We start from the raw sequence: 16,287 nt of genomic DNA on the forward strand, positions 1-16,287 counted from the left end.
AAACTGTAGGGTCATCAAAAAGATTGCGTACACTTTGTCTGGCACTTCATATTACTTTGCTATAGCCTTTTTTTAAAAACTTCACTGCTGTTATTAGAGCCTATACTGTACCCCTTGCTGTTGATTAGATTACTGAGAACTACTTCAGTATATTTTATCAAAAGAAGGTGAAATCTGTTTCCCTTCACCTAACATGTTTTCACTTTCCGCCTTGCAAAATCCCACACCAGTTAGGTTATGCGTGTTAGTCCAAAGGCATTGCTAATGTGTGTGCATTGTGTGTTTCACTTGTAAATGTGGTACTGTGAACTGTATATGAGTAGTGAAGGTCATTAGGGACTCTCAGGGGAGTTGGGGACTCATTGAACTATATTGTGCATGCAAGAAGGCCTTCATCCAAAAACCACTTGGTCTCACCCAGGCTGCTTCAAGTAGAAGCACATGTCATTTGGCTGTATGTGTTTTAGTGTGTGCACATTTGTGTACAGACTAATTCACATAGCAGTGCTGCTCTGAATAAACAGAGGAAAAAATGCTAGGTGAGATTTGATTTAAATCTGACATATGGCCCCCTTTCCCAACAGAAAAGTCCAACTCTGATAACAGTACGGAATTCATTAGTCATATTACTGGTCACTTTTCCTAAAATTAATGCTGTATATTATGTAATTACTTGTTGAAGAAATAAATTTGTTATGCTACTCTTTACATTACTTTCTTGTTATGCCGTAAATAAACCTGAAATGCATTATAACATAATTACTAGTAGAACAAGATAAAGCTGAGGCTAAAGTCCCTCACACCAACACAAATCCCTATCCTAATGAGGACACACAGGATCTTTCTTTTAGTTTTTACATATGAACGCAGAGGAAACATGGAAAACCAGCCCAGAGAGACTGAGGCTGCAAGCCTGACTGCTAATCAATGCCTTTGTTACCTGTTGAAATACAGGTTTATGGGCCAGGGTCACCACTCAGTCAGCTCTCACAACACTTGGGGTTTTTGGCTAGCATGGTGTTAGCATGCTGTCGGTGTAGATGCTTGCAAAAAATCAGTTGTTTCTGTCCTTAATTCATTTTTCACTTTTCCATGATGATGTCCACTCTTTGCACAATAAAAATCAAATTAATTTCCATATCTCCAGGCTGCTCCACCATTTTCCTCCTCCCACACACGAACTGAAATGAGCTGATTGTAGCAAGAAAAAAGCTCTTCTGATGTTTTTTTCTTTTTCTATCCACCCGCAGATAACCGAGCACTGATCATGACTGGTAACGCCATATGGGTAGTGGTCACATTTCTGTAAATCCTCAATAGCGAGCATTCAAGAAATGCATCTTATTTCACTTATTTGGATATCGATACTTATACTTGCTATTATTACGCATCTCTCTTATTTAAACAGTCTTGAATATCAACAGTTTGTCCTCAACATATTCATGTGTTTCCTGTAGTTTTATCGAAGTTTTATCTGAATGCATGGATTTATGGATTCATGTGTTTGTTGAGCATTTGTATGCATGTGTGTGTATGTGTGTGCATGTGTGTGTGCACTCAGCAGCAGTGAAGAATGAAATGTGACGGGTCCATCCACAGCAGCCTAAATGCAAACTCCATCTGCCTTTGTGGCCTCTGTGCACCCGCACTTCTCTCACCAGCCCCCCTTTAAGATACTCATTTCTCACATTTCCACACTGTGTACAGTCTGATAGTCTGCTTTACTTGCTCAGGTTTCTCTGGTATTTTGTTTTGTCACCAGCGCAGCTAATAAACTGTGTGCACAACCTGTCTCTCTGCATGTCTTGCTCCAACCTTTCTTAAACTGTTGCCATTTGCCAATATATCACAAATTGCAGGGATACGCAGGATTATCTTGCAGTACGTAAATGTGTTTTCATTTGAAAAAAAACTAAAGTGGAAAATTGGTGAACTGGTAAGAAAGGCCTCTTCCCATTGGCTGCCATTGCCAAGACAGAAAGAGCAGAGGATTTCTTTTTTTCAGCTTGCAGGGATTAGTAGGTACTAGTTACGCCAATAATCACACACTCACTCACTCTAACACGTTCTCTCACATACCCGCATTTGCTGCTAAGCATCCCGTGCACTTGCACATTCTCTTAAACACAAGGGCAAACATATGCTGTCACACAAACACATACAAACTTGAGAACTTTGAGAGGCAGCCAGGCTGTGAGTGCTGTGAGGCCACATGATGGTTGGAGGGAGATTTGAGAAGGCTTATCTGAGGATAGATAGAGCGGCAGACTGCAGCTGTGCAGAAATGATTTATATCAGCAGAAACACACACTTGCTTTTTTGAAGCCTCGGACATTTGCGAGTGTGTGTGTGAAACACAAGTGCATGTTATTGCAGCGGAATTGCACACGATACCAATTCTTACCTGTAAAATCAATTTGCACTCTAGTGTGTGACGAAAAGCCTAATGTAAGTACATTACTAGCTGGCTTTAGTCACACTATACAATAGCAGCATTTACAATATTCTCTTTATCTGCAGATGTTTATACTGCTCAACATTTCAAAGACCAGTCTGAGCTGAGTGAAAACTAAACATTAAAGTTCTGTGTTACTGAATGCATTACGTGCTTAAAATATGTTGTCTGGATGTTTGCATGTATTCAGCATAAGCAACTGAAAAAAATGCTCCAACAACATGCAGTGTACTTGTTCAGTGTACTTACTCATTTTATGGCAAAGCTTGTGTGTTCCTGTTCTGCTTGGATATGACAGTCCTCCCATCTCCTAGCTTGGTAGTAAAACAATTCATTTTCCCACTATAGTGCGGAAGAACTTGAATGGCCTGACTAAATCATTGTGTTTGGGGTGAACTGGATTGGCATCTGGAAACCTCAACTACAATCATGAGTGGTAGTTATATGAGAAAAATCACTAAAGCCAACTTTTACATTCTGGTAAAAAGCCAAGGGGATGCCGTGCATACTTGTGACACTGCCCAGGGGCTGAAATACAAATTATAAAGTTGTGGTCCAAAAACATCGATCACTGAGGTACCACAGTGGCAATCCCAGTGTTTGTGGGAATGGTGTGTTAATGCTAAAAAAGCCCTCCTAAAACAGAATAACATACTTACCTATCCTCTGTACGGGACCAGATAATGCACAGTATGAGATAAAGCAATCAGTTTCCCTATAGAAAGTGTTTTTGTATGTTTTTACCATATTATAATGTAATAATATAATACACTCCTTTACTTAATAGACCATACCCATAAATTCTAAAAAATCAAATACGAGTTAGGAAATGAAACCTGATTACAAGTTGTCACTTCAGAAGGGTTTTTTTTCTGTAGCCTTTGCATGACAGGTGTGAAATGTAAGTCATCTTCCTGTGTACACAATCTGGACACACAGTATCCAGATACAAGTCTGAACAGCAGTCTGTCAGTCAGTCTGATGTCCTCCTGGCAAAAGGAGACTGAGTGAAGCCACAGGTGGATCTCTGGTGATGCTGTCAGCACACTGAGATCCGTCGCATTCACAACACTTTCACACTGCATCCACACTTTCTCAGATACCCGAACGAGCCGTCGCAGCAGCCTGCACACTCTTTCAGCAGTCCAATTTCACCATGTAACACACTGAAAGTAAAAAAAATGTTCTCAGAGAAGGTTGGTAGGCTGGAAGAAAGGAAAGGAGAGGATTCATTTCTTTAATAAAGCTCTGATCTGTTATAGTAACACTGAGCCACTTCACACACTGACTCCAAACAACCTAGCAAAAAGAAAAACTTGATATTGCACAAACAGGGATATTATAATAGCAATGAACCATGTTTGCAAGTCAATTTAAGAATATTACAGTAGGTTAATTTTTCTTTTGTTTTTGGACATTCTGTGATATCTCTGACCGAGCACTGGTGGGCAGAGATAGAGTCAATCTGATCATACCAGACAGCCTGAGAAACGCCAAAACATTCACTGTGCTGATTTGCTAACGATGTGGTTGCTGATAAGTACTCAAACTAAAACACTGCGCTGGTTGTCTGTTCCTAAAAGTCCTAAAATCACATGTAGAAGTGTTTTCACTTTAAATGAACATATGAAATGAAATTACATTTTGGGGCCTGTATCAGATATTAAAAGTATAATAATGTATAGTAACAATAGTGGCTGAAAACTATAAACAATAGAAATATTTTTGGCATTTGTCATCATTTGTGACACTGATATATTTACTATATGGTTAGTTTTGCGCCGCTTATTGTCAAATAGGTGACAACCTGACTGTGTTGCATTTATTAGCAAGAACACAGCATCCCTGTTATCTGCTGTAAAGACTTTATCTTCGTGGCTTTGTTCTGAGCCAGTGTTTTATCCATTTAAGGTGTGCTAATCTAAGTGTGTACTCACACTAAGCCATCTATACAATGCCAAAGCACGTTTGACCCTCAAAGTCCAGTTTGTTTGAGTCGTATGATCACTGTGTACCATGCCTGGGCATGGATATGTGCTCTGTGCTGCTTGACAATGTCGACCTACGATAATATGCATGTAGTGTGACAGCTGCCTCCATGGAAATAACTATATTAAGTAATTAACAGATCTATAAGGCCTGTGAGAGGAACGTGTGTCACATGCCTAATCGCTCCAACTGAGCAATGTTTTATGCTGAAAATGCCTCGTTGACCCTCCTAAAGCATTTTGGAAAAGCTTGTGTGCATGAAAGACAGAGAGGGGAGTTGCCAGGACAACTCGACAATACTTGTGAAATGTATCATTAACTGCAGGGTGACTGCAGACCAGTCAGGGAGTGGTGATAATCATGCGCAGGCATGGGATTAGGCAAGCATACCTAGCGTGAGTACACCTGTGAGGTAGTCAGACTCGAACGTCAAGGAAGGTGGTTGGGAAGCAGACTACGCAGACATTTCAGGTTTCCAGAGGTGAGCAATTTATTTACAGTGAACTTAATTTAACGTATAACTTAACAAAACTTCCCCCCCCAAAATCAGCTCACTTAACAAACCTCAACAGCCAATGGATCTGGTAACACAGCTCACCTCTCCTCTGAATCTGGCAAAGACTGGCTTTAAGTAGGGCCATCAATTTCCCTTCAATTAGCCCAGCCAGTACCACTCACTTGAACTGAGGGAACTAAAACTCTACACAGATGATCTAAAAGACACAAAACCTCACACTTCTAACTGGCACATTTACACAACTAAATGGCTGTATTAACAAAAAGAAAAAGATTCAACAAATCCCTTTAAACCTTGACACAAACCAAAGGAAGCATTTATATTGACAAAGAAACCCCTCCACTTGGTTCAACCTGCTGATGTCACGTGTGACATCAGCAGGACTTTAAAATGAGGAAACGCTAGGCGGGCGTTTCCCCACACCTGACCCTCGTGAAGACTGAAAACACAGAACAAAGTAAGTATGAACAAATGACCTAAGGAGTAACATAAGAAAATATAAAGAAACATGTAACTGAGTATTTGCCTTATTTTGCAGAATGTTTGATTTGCCGGCAACAGAACGCTTACACAAACAAACCCGGGGTAGTGAGTGCAGCGATGTTACTTGACAAATAGCAAATAAATAGAAACAGAAGAATGTGTATAAAAAAAGGTCAACACATATGGGACAAATGGAGACCATTGCAACTGCTCATCCACTTTGTCACAACACCCTGAGGTATCATCTATTGTCTCTGTGCACTGCCAAACAAGAAATGATGTAAAGTGTCATATTTTATTCCTTTAAAATGCATGCCTTCATTTCAGTGTAATGATGCTTCATTTGGAGATTAACTTAACAAAGATTAACTTCACAAGATCTTCAGAGTTTTATGTGGTCTGTATATGTGCTTCATTCTTTTTTTTTTAAACTAAAGGATTCACATGCTGCTTATAGCAGCTGTTTTGCTGTTGATCTCAGTCAGGAAAGCTCCTGTATAGTGTGATGGAGTTACAGCTTGCTGTGTGGTGTGCTCTCTCAGCAGTTGTAAAGGTGAGTGTTAGATATAGGGAGAGAGAGCGATATTAGTCTTGAGGTCCTTCTGGGCCTGCATGGCTTGCAGTTGGCTGGGGTTTGTGTTACGAGGGGCTTAAAGAGTAAGTTAATAGAAAGTGCACAGTGGCCCACAGACGAGCTGACACGATGCACTTTTCTATTTTCACTTCCCAAAGCCCCCCTCATCCCTCTCAGATGGAGCAAGGGTTTTTGCTCTGATGCTGTTAGCAGATGCAAGTGTGTTATTGCGGAGAGGGGAATTGCACATTCTCCATATACTGTGCTATAAATACCCCTGTGACGTTTATTGTACTCACCAGGGTTCAGGTGCTAAAACTGCTTGGATCTGATTCAATCCTTTTGTCTTCATTCATTGTTGATGTCTAAGTCCAGTCAGGTCTGAGGTGGAGTTTTGATCAAATGTTTACCAATGTTGTGGACAGCTTAAAGATGGAAAGGATTCACAAGTTAAAGTTAAAATAAACTATGCCTCTTGTTTCTCACCCTATGGCAGCTGGGATAGGCTCCAGCAGTGAAATGAGAGAGTAACAACAAAGCAAGTATTTGACATGAACTACATGCTACACTCACTGAAATTCATCTTGCTGCACTAAGAGTTTAAATCATATAATCTATAAAGAAAAAGTTTTATGCTAAATTTATTGAGTGATTGACACTAATCTTGAAAAACAGAAGAAGATGACAACAGAGGTCTCACAGACACACACACACACTCATAAAAGACCCCCTCCAAAAGCGAGGTTAAAGTATCTCCTAGCATTTCACTAAGCATGCACATATTCGCTACAAGTCCTTTTCCAAGAATATCCACTGGCCGATCATTAGGAAATTGAATGTGACTCTGGGCTTTGGTGAGGGATATTCTATATGAGGTTCACTGATAGACTCTGAGATCAAGTGAACATGAGTACGTGTGTCTCTTTCCTCTCTCTGTCTGTGTGTGTGTGCACGTATGTGTGTGAGTAGGTACTGAGATATGTTTTCTCAAAACTTTTAGGACTTCACAAGTCATAAAATCATAGAGCCTTTACATTGCAAAGCTTTAGCAGGGTGACTTGCTGACATTTTGATTAAATGAATTTGAAATCTAAAAATTTGAGGAAATTGGAGAAGTGGGGGACAAAAAAGAAACCAAAAAATCTATCCACAGCAGACACAACAGCAAATACCTGACACAGGACCTAAGATATGCATCTGGCTGTCAGCTGATCCATTAGAAACTATCTCAGAGGAAGAGTGGCTGTCAAGAAGCCATTCTTAAGGAAGGGGAACGTGGACAAAAAGGCCCATGTACGGCACATTGGAAAAGAACTGGACTGAAAATCAGTGGCAACAGGTTTGACGGCGTAATGAGTTGGAATTGGATTGGTTTAAATCTGTGTCTCAGTCGAGGCTCTGTCATGGTTTGGGGCTGCAGTTCAGCTGGTGGTGTTGGGAATCACCGTGTAATACTATCTGTAAAGTGTCTGATTGACTTTTATTTCATTTTCCAGCATGACAGTCATCCCAAACTGCCTAAGAAAAAACGCATAGCTCAATAGAAAAACACAATGAATCACTATCAGTCTTGAGGATTGGCCTCCTCAATCCAATCAACTTGAATGAAGTAGTGTGTGATCATCTTGGCACCATCCAGAAGAGCTTTGTCCTTCAGTTCAACAAGCTTGTTAGAACTGTACAGAATTGGTTATATATGGTATTTCCATATATGTTTGCAAGTTTCAATAAACAACTACAGCTATTTCCCATTGTTCTTGTAAAATATAAAGAAATAAGGGGTGGCTTAAGACTTTTGCACAGTACTCTATTCCTGCAAACACTCCGTCAGGTTCTTATACACTGGTGTCCTCTGTACAGACTATCTCACTGACTTATTCACTGTACTTACAGGTACTGACAAAGAAAAGTAATAATTTCATTTAAAAAAAAAACCTAATTGTGATAAAAAGGACCCGACACACACAGGCTTGAAGTGCATGTGTAAGTTTATTTCCAGCTGCCTTTTCACGCTGTAGTTTGGGCAGCTTACACACCTCTCAGGTCCTGGCATCCCACACAGAATAGAAGAGGCCTGATTAGATGGTGGAGATCAGCTGTTCTAATCAGCCTACCCTGACACCACAGCCTGAACCCACAGGTCCACCCCTCCCCTGCAGCTGAGCCACAAACCACACCCTGTCAGAGTCCTCAACATTTGTTTTCATAGGAAACAAGACACTGACAAGAAAATTGGTTCATATAGAGAGAATACTGAAATCAATACCACATTGATTTTGAATTCTTGTTATGAGTTTTTCACTATTTTGTCTTTAGTTGTTCTTGTGTACAGTAAGAAGGACAAGAAATGCAAATACAGTTATATTTAACAATAATAAACTACTAATGGGGCTTAAAGTTAAATTATGCAGAGGAGAGATACTGGGTATGATGGTCAAAATGTGTCGAAGCTGCCAGGCAGGTCGAACAGAGGAAAACCACAGAGAAGGCACATGGATGTAAAGGTGACATGTAGAGGCACGAAGACAAGAGAGGATGCATGGGATAGGGTGCATCATCTGCAATGGAGGCAGATGATGCATTGTGGGGACTCCTAAATAAAGAAGAAAGAAGATAAGAATACAATACAAACAAAGTTTTAACAGTAAACTAGTATTATGCTGTTTTTAAATACTGGTATCTCCATTGAGATTCTCTCTGGATGTTCCAGTTTCTTCTTTCTGCTGATGAAATAATCTCTGGTGCTATATTAGAAAGACGTCCCTCCAGTTCTGGTTTACCGTGCTCTGCTAAAATGCAGGGCCCCCATTTCAGCATGATCTCCCTGCAGATGGTCTGAATTACATCCATGTAAGTCTTAGGGTTCCCCTGAGATTCAGAGAAAGCACGTGTTGTACACAGGTTTTGTGTGGTCCTAGCCTTTTCCCGTTGTTTCTTTCAATCTCTTCACTCAGATATCATGTATTAGAAAACGAGTAGTGTAAGGCTTTGCTCATCTTCCTTTTTTCTGTCGCCCACATTTTCTTTCTTTCCCTGCCATCTTCCTCATTTCTTGATTTTTGTCCAACCTTCATTTTATTTCCTTTCTAACTTAGCTCTTGTTTGATATAACCTAGACATGGACATGTTTACAATATTCAACTTGACAGATTGTACTTTCAAAGAGGATACGGGGTATAAACGTCCATTAAGCAGGACTTCCTTTGTCCTCTTCACCACCCAGATTTTTCCTGTTACAAAAGGCGCTGCAAGTCTTTTGATGAAAGAGTTTTACTGTATAAAAAAGAAGAAGGCTATATGAAGCAGGTGTCCGCCACCTGTTCTCTGTAACTAACCCAACCTGAAATCTCAAAGACTTTTTCAAAAGGTCCCTGTCAGACATGACAGATAGAGCAGACGTTGTGTAACCCAATCTCATCCTAAGCTGTTTAACACATGAAATCTCAATTCAGCCTTCAATTAATAACATGTTTAACTGGTGTAGAGTGTCTGCTATTAATGCCAATGTACCAGCGAGCAGTAAGAGGGAATGAGTAGGCAGGGAAAGAGCTAAAGACATTGGGGTTTAAATATCACATGAAGCCAAAGGTTCTGCATTGATTTGATCACATATGATGCATGCACATATGCCCATGCTTTTGAAAGGGAGGGGACAGATGCATGAAGCTAATTAACATCCTTATTTTTAAAAGTATTCCAACTCTAAGTGCATAAAATAGGTGAAGTCCAGCTGCCAGAAAGTTCAGATTCAATGGCCATAAGTAGAAAGCTGCGTTTTTATTTAACTTTTGCAAACAGCAACAGGAAGTGTGAAATAGTCTTAACGTATGGTAACTGTTAAGAAAATCTTGAATGGAATCTGCAATCAGTCACCCCTTTCTTTCACTGGAGAATTCAGCGGGCACTCCACCATTCTGACTCATCTCACAGCTGCAGTCATTCTGTGAACTTGGGCTAACAGCATGTGGCGGAGGTATTGTCTGTGACTCTGCTGCAGAGGAGGTGGTGGTGCAGCGGGCTCAAAGGGGCAGTGCCAGGGAGGCTGGCAGAGCAGCTGGAAGCAATTCAACAATTACACTCTCCCTTTTTCAGTGACTCTGGGACGTGGAGGAGGGAGGAACAGGTGGAGACAGCTGGAAAGCTGACGGGATGAGAAAAAAAAAAATCTTGCACGTAACTGTGAATAAAAACCATCACAAGCACACTGAGTGTCTTGGGTCCTTACTGGGGTAACAAGTGGTGCCAAAACCCCATTGACAATATTGGATCCGCAGCCCGCACAGCCAGTCCAGCTGCTGGGCCAGATGCTGGCTGAGATTGTGGCAATACAAAAAAGGCAGGAGGTGACGCAGGGAGCACAACTTGACAAACTACAGGACCAGGCCAAGCACCAGACCCAGTTACTAGGTCTCCCTGCCCCACCGTTATCAGTGACGCTGCATTGCACGGGGCAAGTAACAATCCCCCTGAGACATTCTAGGCCACAGCAGAGGTGAGTGCAGAAGTGATGTCAACACATATTGACGGCTGAGGTAAGCAGCAGACTGACAGCTTACACTCACTAAAGATGAATAGCAGCTTGAGTTGTTTTTCCTGCAGAAGTCACCATGGATAGGATTATGCACTTGAATTGGGAGTGGTAAAAAAAGCTGAATTCAGTTGACTGCAATCTGGAATCTACTGACATCTAGTGGTTAAATTTTACACACTGTACCTTTAAATGACACGCTTTTATTTACCTTTATCCCAGACTGTTTTTACACAAGTCATTTTACATTTGGGCAGGTGATTTTACTATAAAATTAAAGTACTTTTACTTCAATAAATTTACCCGGCTAGATTTAACAAACATCCCAAAATATCCTGAAGATAGAATTGACAGTTTACACTTAACTTGAGATGCTTTCATAAAACATTATCTCCTGGTCTTAAAACAAGTCAAGAGCAGCAGTCACAGAAAAACTTTTTGCTTTATTAAAATGTTGGGAAATACATATGGTACAGCCATTTCCATGTAAAACAGCCAAAATGTAACAGAGCCCATCTTTAGAGCCTTGCAGTGGGATTCACTGTGTGTGAGCTCTCACATTGGCTGGATACAAACCTGGAAGATTACTTTGTTACATAAAAAACACCTTACAAATAGAAGGACTGTGAGTTTTTATTCACCAAAAAGAGTGGTTGTTTATAACACTGTTGATTTCACATATTTGGCGTCTAAGTGAAGACTGGCCTTAGCTTGTATTATGCATGGTTTTATATTTTGTGGGATTAATGAAAACAGTGTGGGACCTTTTATAGTTTGTGGAAATGCCTCTTCTTAAACAGGCATGAATAAGTATTAACAGGTGTACAGTTACCTGTGTGTGGCTGTGTTTTTATGGATGTGTGTGGACTTGCTTTCCCTAACCTAACGGAGTCATTGTTCTCTTCTGAGAAAATACCTCTGTATGTGTGTTTATCTACATATCTACACGTGTATTGTAAACTATGGAGATCACAGGGTGTCAACTGGTTGTCTCCTCTAGAATATATTTGAATCTGAAACGCCAAGGTCAGGACTAATGTTTTTCTCTTTGTCCGTGTCCCTGAGGGGGACAGAGAGATTAGGTTGTCATATTTCACCTGTCAAGCACTTAAAAAGAACCAGTGCGAGCCAGTGGGTCTCCTGAGGTCGCAGCTGCCCATCTACAACAATCATGACAGAGGCCCCAGAAAAGGCATGTTGATCTAAGTTGAACACCACCTGATATTAACCAATTAATAAGAAATGTCAGTGCCATAATGGACTCAGTTTTTTACTTGTGATGCTTCAGTTTTTATTTACTCCTTTATTTAGTGCATTTTAATCTTTTTTTTAATATGTTACCATCCACTATTAGTTAAAAGGTTCTAAATCAGTTCCTCCCAAATACAGTAAGACTCCTGAGACGTGAGCAGTTCACTGACATCAGATTGTTTAATATCAACGTCCGATTTTGCCACATTTTATGAAATATGAGAAAATAACAGCAATGTTTCTTGTTCTGAAGGCTCTCTGTGAGTCATCTTCACTTCCCGGAAGTGTACAAAAGTAAACTTCAGGAAAATGAATGTTGTTAAGTGCAATCAAACTTTTATTAATATTATTTTTGCAATCACATGCATGGTCCAAACTTTAAAACATAACTACAAAAAGCTCCAAATTGCAATGACTAGATTTTTGTTGGGTTGTTGTCACTTTGATGGGAATAAAGAAGACTGTTGCTATTACACTGAAATGTTGATGTGCATTGGGATACATACCCTCTGGACAATACAACCAAGATGCAAGGAACTGTAATGGAGGGTTGAATTTTGGTAAAAGTACTCAAAGGTATATACAGGTTTCAGAGCAGCATATAGTCCCACCTAGATGACAGCTTTTTCTGCGAAGCTCTTGCATATTTGAGCAAGACAATGCTCAACTGCATACTGGAGCTATTACAGTAGCATGGCTTCATAGTAGAAGAGTCTGAGTGTACATATCCTGAGAAGACAATCCAGATATAGAAAAAAACAGGAAGTAACGAATGAGAGAGGTAAAGTAGGAGGATGTGAAGCAGATTATTAAGAAGACAGAAAAAGAAAGTGGAAGAAAGCAACGGTGAGGCTAAAAAGAAACCAAGATATAATGTTAAGTGTCTACACAGAAAACCTGACGTAATGACTTCTACAGATACATTCCCCACAGCTTCATCACTCCCCCATCTTTCTGTATTCTATATAAGCACCCACCCTACTACAACCTCTCACCCCTCTGTGCCCTTGATGATGTCAGATCCAGTATTTCACAGCCAGAAGCGGGCGATGACATGGACAATTTGTCCTGTGAGTTCTCTCCAGCCTTGGACATGGTGTTACGATTACACGCTCCACTGCAGGTCCGACATGCCAAGATGTAGGGTGATAGTGTGTATGTGTGAGTATGGGAACTAAGGGTGTAGACCTTTTAAATACCTTTCATGGAGTACAGCTCTATCTTCCTCTATCCTTGTAAAATACAGCAACACTGATAGCTGTGCCACAGGTATAATATGGCAAAAGCACTGGAAAAATGCTCATTTCATTTTCATGGCAGTGGAGTCCAGTGCGCTGTCTTCATTTCCGGTACAATGGCCTCCCACTCATGAATACTGGAGAGAGTTGAGTGTGTTTTAAAGCAAACAGTGCGTCGCTCTAAAGCAGCAAATAACTTGCTCTCCAAGCAGGAAGAGACTAAGGACAAAGTCATTTTTTTCTCGTGTTCTTTTTTGGTTTGTTTTTGGCTTTTACAGCCAGTTTGGGTTTCATGGCCACAGTAGGTGAAAACCTGAGACAGTTTACAATTGCTTAGAAAAACTGTCAGTAAGAGAACAGGACTGAAGCCTCGGGGCCAGCCTTCGGGGGGCTGCACAGGAATTCTGTCTCTGCTCAGCAGAGCCAAAGAACCCCAGGAAGCCCAGAAGCGACAGGCTAAGTTGGATTTCATGTTTGATGAGAGAAAACATCTTTCTGGATGTGACACAAACCGAAGCAGGGAGGAAACTCTAGCAAGTCTCATGACATTAAGGCTACGTCCACACGTACCCGGGTATTTTTGAAAACGCAGATTTACGTCCACACGTAAACGGCGTTTTTGGTCACTGAAAACGGAGATCTTTAAAAACTCCGGCCAGGGTGGATATTTTTGAAAACTCAGTTTTTGCATTTACGTGTGGACGAGAAAAACGCAGAAAATGCAGCGTCAAAGGTGTGCGCCTTTTTTGACTTCACACTGTGCGCCACGTTATTGTTTCGGTGAAATGAATTTCTACAATACTGTTACTGTTAATTGTAGTCTCTGCAGTGTTTAAATGTTTACATATACACAAACAGTTACTGTCCCTCCACACATACGACTCGGTTCGGCTTCTATGCCCCAGCTTGTGTCTGTGAAGGTTCTCAGTCATCCAGGTCATCGTAGTCAAAGGAGCTTGCAAAGAAAAGCTTCTGGACTTCTTTAAGTTACTTGAAGATGTTTCACCTCTCATCCGAGAAGGTTCTTCAGTTCTAAGGTCAAATGGTGGAGAGTCCCAGATATAAACCTAGTGGGAGTAACCCCCCACAGAGGGACAAAAGGACCCCCTGATGATCCTCTAATCGCCTGAGCCAAGGTGTGAAACTGGGTGTGGGTCCCAATCAGCCAGAGTTTCGGGTGAGTTCATTGTGAAACCTGGCCCCACCTTATCATGCGAATTCCTGAGATCAGATGGCCCAGGATGTGAGTGGGCGTTAAGGCGTCTGGGAAGGGATCTCAAAACTGGATTATAGATGGCAGAGAGTTGGTGTCGTAAACCACCGCCTCTGTTCAAAGATGGTCGCTCACAGTGGACATAGATGCTTCTTTCACTCCTCTTTCAAACCATCTGTCCTCTCTGTCCAAAATGTGAACATTGGCATCCTCGAAAGAGTGTCCTTTATCCTTAAGATGCAGATGGACAGCTGAGTCTTGTCCTGTGGAGGTGGCTCTTCTGTGTTGTGCCATGCGCTTGTGAAGTGGCTGTTTGGTCTCTCCAATGTAGAGGTCTGAGCATTCCTCGCTGCACTGTACAGCATACACCACATTGTTAAGTCTGTGTTTTGGCGTTTTGTCTTTCGGGTGAACCAGTTTTTGTCTGAGCGTGTTGCTGGGTCTGAAATTCACTGGGATGTCATGCTTGGAGAAAACCCTCCTGAGTTTTTCTGATACACCGGCTACATAGGGGATGACAATGTTGTTGCGTCTGTCTTTCTTATCCTCCCTCGCTGGTGTCTGGTCTTCTTTTCTGTGCCTCTTTGCTGACTTTAAGAACACCCATTTAGGATAGCCGCACGTTTTGAGTGCTTCCTTTACATGTGTGTGTTCCTTTTTTTCCCCTTCAGGCTTAGAGGGAACATGTTCTGCCCGGTGGTGTAGGGTCCTAATTACTCCAAGTTTGTGTTCCAGAGGGTGATGGGGGTCAAACAGGAGGTACTGGTCCGTGTGTGTGGGCTTCCGGTAAACTTCGATGTTGAGGTTGCCGTTCTCTTCAATGTGCACAGCGCAGTCCAGGAAAGGCAAACAGTTGTCCTTTGTGTCTTCACTGGTGAACTTGATGTTTTTATCCACAGCGTTAATGTGCGCAGTGAAGGATTCCACTTCTTGTGTCTTGATTTTGACCCAGGTGTCGTCCACATATCTGTACCAGTGGCTGGGTACTCTTCCTTTGAAAGAGCCAAGAGCCTTCCTTTCCACTTCCTCCATGTAAAGGTTGGCTACAATAGGTGACACGGGGGAGCCCATGGCACAGCCATGTTGTGAGATCTTAAGTATAAAGGACACTCTTTCGAGGATGCCAATGTTCACATTTTGGACAGAGAGGACAGATGGTTTGAAAGAGGAGTGAAAGAAGCCATCTATGTCCACTGTGAGCGACCATCTTTGAACAGAGGCGGGGGTTTACGACACCAACTCTCTGCCATCTATAATCCAGTTTTGAGATCTCTTCCCAGACGCCTTAACGCCCACTCACATCCTGGGCCATCTGATCTCAGGAATTCGCATGATAAGGTGGGGCCAGGTTTCACAATGAACACACCCGAAACTCTGGCTGATTGGGACCCACACCCAGTTTCACACCTTGGCTCAGGCGATTAGAGGATCATCAGGGGTCCTTTTGTCCCTCTGTGGGGGGAAACTCCCACTAGGCTTATATCTGGGACTCTCCATCATTTGACCTTAGAACTGAAGAAGCTTCTCAGATGAGAGGTGAAACATCTTCAAGTAACTTAAAGAAGTCCAGACGCTTTTCTTTGCAAGCTCCTTTGACTATGCCCCAGCTTTGTTTACTTTTTCCCACCGAGGCTTCTAGACTTCTGATTGGCCAACATTTCTGCACGGTTAGGAATATATTGCCACCTTTTACTTTGGCATGTTCCTAGCAGCGTTTTCCTTCATTTCTGCCTTTACGTGTGGACGGGATTATTTTTTAAAACAAAAACGGAAAATCTCAGTTTTCAAAAATACCCGTGTACGTGTGGACGTAGCCTAAGACACCTCTCCAGCACCACAGAATGTGCCTTTAAAAAAAATGCTTAGCCAGTTTTCTGTCACATGCATGAATTAAAATGACTTATCACATTATTCTAAGTTAAAAATAAATAAATAAATACATGTGCATGTCTAGTTTTACCAGCTTACCTCATGTAATTTAGACATTTTACAAGAGCACTAATATCAATATTAGTAACTTACCATAATCACTATTAAGC

Source organism: Rhamphochromis longiceps, linkage group LG16 (genome assembly GCF_057381845.1).
Source record: "Rhamphochromis longiceps isolate RC_006_pf linkage group LG16, R_longiceps_female_GT1.1, whole genome shotgun sequence".
NCBI classification, from domain to species: Eukaryota; Metazoa; Chordata; class Actinopteri; order Cichliformes; family Cichlidae; genus Rhamphochromis; species Rhamphochromis longiceps.